Source organism: Ostrinia furnacalis, unplaced genomic scaffold, assembly GCF_004193835.3.
Source record: "Ostrinia furnacalis isolate ACB-3 unplaced genomic scaffold, ASM419383v2 OfSCF6240, whole genome shotgun sequence".
In the NCBI taxonomy this organism is placed as follows: domain Eukaryota; kingdom Metazoa; phylum Arthropoda; class Insecta; order Lepidoptera; family Crambidae; genus Ostrinia; species Ostrinia furnacalis.
The window spans coordinates 246,689-254,815 of record NW_021136479.1 but is presented as its reverse complement, the minus strand read 5'-3'; positions in this window follow the sequence as shown (position 1 = coordinate 254,815).

Sequence of the window (8,127 nt, the reverse complement as noted above, 5' to 3'; positions counted from 1 at the left end):
TAGTGATAAGTTTTGTTTGGATTGTTGCGTCTATTATGTATGCGCTTTTTATTTTTTGAAATTTACATTTAAATGAAGTATACGTACTTCTTCAAATCCTTAACGAAATCGAAAGAAAAAATAAAGTCATTAAACTATAGTCCTACTTACAGTATAGTTTGTATGGTAGGGCTATAGTTGGAAAGTTTGGCCTCTGCCTATAATAGGCTATTTTATTTCGAAATTATAAATTGACACACGCCACTCGTGCTAATGCAGGTTCGGGTGGTGAACGTACTATCATCTTATCCATCTCTACGGATACCCTTAAATTAGGCGTGATTTTTTATTTATTTCAGGGGGTTTACCATCAGTTTTGATATTTATACTATCTTGAAATTTGAATGAAAGTAAAGTGATGCAGGGCAGGCGGTTTGATGAAAGTTGAAACGTAATTGGACCAGTTTAAATATTAACTAGTTCTCTTTAAAAGTACTCGTCATCATCACTTCTTTTTATTAGAATAAATTTTACTCGGACAGGCAGTATTATTGTTGTGCTAGACCGTGTTCTTCCATTGTAGATGCCAAGAAGTTAAATAATAAGTACTTAATAGGTTATGTAGCAAATATAGTATATTTTCATTCATAAATAGAATCATAGTTATCTCGTTCAGGAAAAATGTAGATGTAGCATTTTACGTTCTCCCCCACTCTCCCTGGGTGTCTTAACGACTAATTGATCTGATGACATGATGATAACGTACTAGAATATAATATTTTTTTACTAATGTTGGTGCCATGGTGGTACTTTTTCGTTATTTCTTAATCTCAGTAGGTACCTGCACAGTGCAAAATATTCTCATAAACATTATCTATCGCCCCGCCCCCCCCCCGTTTCGGGGCTCATTATTTTTCTAAATTACAAATTACAATTTAAATTCTTGCTTCATCAACCAGCTGTTGTGGACTGATCTAACTCTTGGATGTGAAAAATAAAATCGTGGGAGAGCCACGCTTCGGCATGAATGGGCCGTCGACCGGAGTGATACCACGGCCTCACAGAAAACCGGCGAGAAGCAGCGCCGAGTGAGTGAGGTGACCGGAGGCCCAATCGGGGGGAAAGGGAGTTGGTTGGCAGCGCACTTGTGACTTCACTGATGTTGCAGGGTGCACACTGTACATGGGCGGCTGCTCGTCTGACACCTATCACATAAAAACACCAATGAGGAAAATTAGTTATTTTAACATAAATGCTGTTTAATTTGGTATGCCGGCTTCTTTGGGATCCATTTCTGTAATGATAATGCCAGAAAGGGCGCCATAAGTCATTGTAAGAACTACCTGCCCTTGCGTTAAGTGCTATTTACGTACAACAATCAAGTCGAATCATTATTATACCAGGCCTGTTCGTTCATCTCCGCGAGTGTGCATCCAAAACAAAAACGCACGTCGTGCTCTCCTGGAATGTTTATCCACAAAGCATTCACGAGCGAGTAGTGAGTGAAGTAAGTGAGCGTACTCTAAATCATTGTAAAAAATATTCACTATGGAAATAAGAAGAAATACGCGTGTGGTGCGCTAGATGGCGACACAGTAGCTTCTTGTGACAGTCAGCCCTATCGTGTCGGCACAGTACCGATCACTGACATAAGTCAAACGAAAAGGTGCTCGACTCTTTGACAAGCTAAATTACACCATATTGTTGATGACATTCAGTAGACATTTTTGAAAACACCTTCGCAAAACTTTCTGTACATAGTACATAATTATTATTATTCTGCGAACAAATACAATTACTAACCCTTTAAAAAAAAGGGAAGACAAGACAAGTAAAAAAAAAGGGGAAAAAAAACCAAAAAAGGTTTAGTTTTTATGTATTTTTTTAAAATTTATTACTGAATACTTACAACACATGTATATCAATTATTATCAAAATAGTTTTAGTTGCATGTTAATGATAGGTTTAAGTTTTAATTATAGTTGGCTAAACGATTTAGTTATAAGTACTTCATTCTCACTATGAAGACAGGCACATTATTTAGTATGCTTAGTTATAAGTACGTTTTATGTTGTATATAATTTATTGAAAGCTAATAAAAATTGACGCGAATCACATCTTCCGTTCCCTTTCAATCTTTCTGTTCTGAAGTATGATTCGCGCTAATTTTTAGAGTTGTTATTTTTAACATTTATTTCCACATTTAGTAGTATAACACCAAAGGATAAAACGATGGCTCCTACGTATAAAGGCGAAACTGCCGCTTACGCCTTTTTCCAATTATTTAAGCAATGATTTCACTTTGACCTAATCTATAACGTCAGTAAGAAAAAAAAATTTTTTTTCCATTAGATACAAAATAAAATTTTAGGCAAATAGGCGTATGTGCAAAACTACGCCACGTATAAAGCCCAATCATACGATTCGTCCCTCTATACGAGTAGTTGCTTACATAAATATATATTTTTTATAATCCAAATCTTAAATAAAGCCATGAAAATATTTAGCAAATTGTTTTATTTATAAATTATGACACATTATATAGTTATTTAATTTTTAGCGTTAAGATTCGCATCTCAAACTAATTTGAAAATTATAAATAACTTGAAAAAATCGAACTGCCTAAGGCATCGTGGGTTCAATTCCCGCCTTAGGCAGTTCGATTTTTTCAAGTTATTTATAATTTTTAAAAATATGACACATTATGTTAAAAGACCTAACTAAATCTCGAGCACAGTATATGGGCGTATTTGCGTTAAACCTAATAACGATACATTAAACAACTTTTTCTAACTAATTTATTATTGATATAGCACATGATAACAATTAAAATAATTACATGCATAAATAAAGAGAGTAATCGCTTAAAATATTATATTTACGTTGTCATTTAAGTCCCTTTACGTTGAACAATATACATGAAATTATAGAAATATGACGACGTAAAAGGGCAATGCGTAAAATCTCAAAATAATATAATAAGAAAAATATAAAAATTGATAACAGCAGTAGCAAAAGCATTACATGTTGAGGCTAAATGTGAAATTTCATTAAATTCGTTATAGTAGGTCAGAAGATATGACCCAAAAATATGGTTCTGGCCACTTAAATGGCTCTCCTGTAAAATCTATTTTTTTCACTTACGCCAGTATACGTAGGAGCCATCGAAAATGAAAGATAGTTTTAACGTATGAAGTTGTTATACCTACATGAGTTTAAAATCTTTACATTGTTAAAATCGAGTACAGCGCTAAACCATACATTAGCTTTTAACATTACTTTACTAGTGCTAGTTTTTGGAGTTCTTTTTTTAACATTTTATATTTATTAGTATAAGCACAGAATAATAATATGTACTACGTATAGCCTGACCAGGAACATAAAAACCCTGGCATAGAGTCGCGTCAGTTGCATTTGATAGTGCAACACTGAGTACAGTCGTACCTGTGTTAAATTAATAGGCTAAATTTATGTATCAGGATTCAGGATTACGGGCTAATTTGATATTTTCATAAATTAACGAAAAAATATTAATAAAGGTAACCTGAGGTGGAATTGTGTAAAGTAATCGTTATCATTTGACAGTTCATAACGTACGATTATTCTGTCAAATGCTTTGTTTAACTGTCTTTATCGTACGTTATGAACTGTCAAATGATTACGATTGCTTTACACAATTCCACCTCTGGTTTAAATAAATTAAATGAAACCATCAATCGAGCTAGTAGGATTTATTTTATTATTCATCAATAATCAAATTCAGAACTTGAATATTCAACTGCAATGTCTGCTCATGAACGCTTCAAACTCGGTACTTCTTTCCCAATTCCATAAAATTCAAAACTGAGAAAGTGACAAAAAACTTTAAAATAGGTAGTTGAAACAAACTACAGCTAATTTTCATAGTGGACTGTACTATACGATAAACATGTCAGTCAATTTGAAAACCATTGTCGGAAACATTATTCAATGAAAATATTGTCCGAACCCTTGGTATTTCTCTTCGACAAATACATTAACACATTGTGAACCACTTTTCTTTCACGACTATAAAAATATTTTAGCAATTTAATTCACAAAATCAATTGCACACATTTAAAATAAAGTTTGTTTACACTTTGACAGCAATAGACTGACATGCAAGGTGACATGTTAATGAAGTTTTCAGTAACTGTTGCCATTAAAAGAAATTAGTACCATTAGTTTTCCGCAACATGGCGAGGGTTTTTATGTTCCTGGTCAGGCTATACAGAAAGCTTTCTTCGCGAAGGTGTTTAAAAAATGTCTACTTAATGTCGTCAACAATAATTATGGTGTATTTTAGCTTATCTCAGAGTCTAGCACCGTTTCGTTTGACTTATGTCAGTGATCGGTACTGTGCCGATGCGATAGGGCTGACTGTTACAAGAAGCTACTGTGTCGCCATCTAGCGCACCACACGGGAATTGTTTCTTATTTCCATAGTGAATATTTTTTTTACAATGGTTTAAGAATATATGCGTTTGCGACACTGGCTCGTGAGGGTTAAACATCCCTGGAGAGTACGCCGTGCGTGTTTTGTTTCGATGCATACTCGCGGAGATGAACAGGGCTTATAGGTGGCATACGAGCAGACGGATCACCTGATGGTAAGCAATTCAACTTAACACCAGGTGCGATTGCGGTCAAATGCCTACCTTGTCTTGCCTAGGCCGCAACATCAGTGAAGTCACAAGTGAGAAAACGTGGACTAAAAATCATAAATCAAAAAAATATTTCAGAAAACCGGAATCGACGTAAGCGAAAAATTTATTACATAGTGATAAGTTTTGTTTGGATTGTTGCGTCTATTATGTATGCGCTTTTTATTTTTTGAAATTTAAATTTAAATGAAGTATACGTACTTCTTCAAATCCTTAACGAAATCGAAAGAAAAAATAAAGTCATTAAACTATAGTCCTACTTACAGTATAGTTTGTATGGTAGGGCTATAGTTGGAAAGTTTGGCCTCTGCCTATAATAGGCTATTTTATTTCGAAATTATAAATTGACACACGCCACTCGTGCTAATGCAGGTTCGGGTGGTGAACGTACTATCATCTTATCCATCTCTACGGATACCCTCAAATTAGGCGTGATTTTTTATTTATTTCAGGGGGTTTACCAACAGTTTTGATATTAATACTATCTTGAAATTTGAATGAAAGTGAAGTGATGCAGGGCAGGCATTGATGAAAGTTGAACCGTAATTGGACCAGTTTAAATATTAACTAGTTCTCTTTAAAAGTACTCGTCATCATCACTTCTTCTTATTAGAATAAATTTTACTCGGACAGGCAGTATTATTGTTGTGCTAGACCGTGTTCTTCCATTGTAGATGCCAAGAAGTTAAATAATAAGTACTTAATAGGTTATGTAGCAAATATAGTATATTTTCATTCATAAATAGAATCATAGTTATCTCGTTCAGGAAAAATGTAGATGTAGCATTTTACGTTCTCCCCCACTCTCCCTGGGTGTCTTAACAACTAATTGATCTGATGATGTGATGATAACGTACTAGAATATAATATTTTTTTACTAATGTTGGTGGTACTCTTTCTTTATTTCTTTATCTCATAAAATTGTATAAGCAGCAAGTTCCTTTAGAGTTGTGCCAAAACTGTACTATTTCATCAAAGTATATATTACAGTAATTTGATGCATTCCTCGCTGTGTTGTTAAGGTCGATTCACACATCAGTGAAGTCACAGTTACGACACAGTGCAGTCAACGTCAAATAGTTCGTGACGCCCAAAGTGGCCAAAAAGTCGACAACACAACACATATTCCAATTTTAACAAAGACGTGTTGAGAACTTTTTGATTTTTTTGGGTATCACCAAGTATTTCACGCTGACAACGCTGATGTACTTGCACAGTGCGAAATATTATCAAAAACATTCTCTATGACACTCATCTGACACTGAGAGCACTTCGTCGTCGCTGACACAGACAAAAATGTCCCCCAAACGCCGGCAAACGCCCTCACAGACCCTGTGGGGGTTTTTGAAAATGCCCGGCAAATGTCTCGACGGCCCCCGGCCCACTCATTGTGGCTAACGGGCTGCCCGACAAGCTCGCCGTGTTGAGTGACTGGGGTTGATCCGTACTACCCGTAGTCTTTTTGCGGTTTATATCATGTCTATTTTTGCAATTTCGAAGCTAATAAATTGAATATTATTAGTTTCGAAATGGATACTAAAATTAATATACTTATTATATTGAACTGATTCGTCCGATCGGTCGACCGGTTAGTCGATCCATTGGGACTTTTTTCCCGTTTGCCATACTACTGATCGATCGTTATGGAAAATCGTGTACGCATGATCCTTTCAATTAGGAACATGATGTTGATACAACAAATTATTTTACTTTTTAAATACTTTTTTGTAACATACATAATATACACATAGCGAATCCATTCTCACAAATGTGTATACCATAGCCAAACATTATATATTTTTTACTTATAGATGTATAGTTTATGTAATTTAGTATTAGTTTATTTTAGTGAGTAGGGTATTAAATGAACACTGCTATCAACAATATTGTAATGTGTCTACAGTATAGAATTACTTAATTAGTAACATTAAAGATAGATGGCTTCTTTATATTTACATTCCATACGGAGCTGGCTGGCCACCAAAAATTGACGCGAATCATTTTTCCATTCCATCTTTCTGGCCTGAAGTATGTTTCGCGTTACTTTTTGGAGTCGTTGTTTTCAACATTTATTATTTTAGTTTAGTATTTTTAGTCAGAAGTAAAGTGAAATTAAACCTAAAGAGCGAATCAGTGCGATGAGTTAAGTAAAGTTATATTCATAGATATATTTAACATTTTTGGTTGTACTTTTTTAAGGCTAAGTTCAGAGTCGATGTACCTATTATTATAAATATTTATAAGTAAAATAAGGCATGTTTTTTCTAAACAAAGTTTATTTCTTTTAGGCTGTGAATTTCAGTACGTGAAAGATTGTTAACAATAAATGATTTGTTGCTTTTCAATGTGTGTTTTATTTATTCATCTGTAAATAGTAGGACTAAGAAATGAAATCTTTTTGCATTTAATACTCAATACTCAACCATAATAGACTAAGAGAGGTGTCACACGAGCGTTGCGGCTGCGACGCGTTATCGCAACGTAATTATTTCAACGCAGTATCTGCACAGAATCTGCCACACGAGCGCTATGTCGGCGCTAATTTTTTTTTTTTTTTCGTCAGGAAATGCATGAAATTGTATACCCACTGGCCCGGGGGAACCAGTGGGTTATGTGAGGCTCTCCCTGCCAGATGGGCAGGGCCTACTCACTAAAACCTGACTGTGTCCTGCCGAAGTCTTTGGGACGGAGCTGCGAGTTAGGGGGCGTCCATAAATTACGTGAGACAATTTTGGCTATTTTTCAACCCCCCCGCCCCCCTTGGTGAGATTTGGTGAGATTTTGCCTGACCCCCTCCCCCACCCCCTAATCTCACGTGATATTTTAAAAAATCCGAAATTTAATAGTTTTGGAATAATTTTACTTCATCTAAAGTCAATTATGCTTAGAGATGGGTTTGTAGCCAGCTAGTTTGGATAATAACTGATTATTATCTATTAATAGCCATTATTAGCCATCCATTGGCTAGTAACCCTGCTATTAATAGTTTCTTACGTTTTTTCTTCCACCTTTAAAATCAAATCAATATTAAAATCAAATATTACTCAAAGAAACAAAAAAGAACTAAAAAACATCAATGTAATTTATATAAACGACATTGTAGTTAAAAAAGAATCTAAATATTATACAATAAAAGGAGAAACTGACTGACTTAGTGACAGATCAACACACAGCCTAAACGGCTAAACGTAGGCACTTGAAATTTGGAAGGGACGTAGCTTAAATACCGTAGAGGTGCACTAAGAAAGGAATTACCAAAATTCCCAAGGGAACGGGAATTAGCGGGAAAATCCTTTTGTATGAAAAATCTAAACCGCTTAAGTTAGACGCTTGAAATTTGCCCAAAAATGTGGAACTGCGAAATTCAAATTTTCTTACATTGATTGCAAGTCAGTGTCAGGTTGTATGTTAAAAAAAATCTATCAGAGATAATAATAATATATTGATGATGCATAAGATTATGATT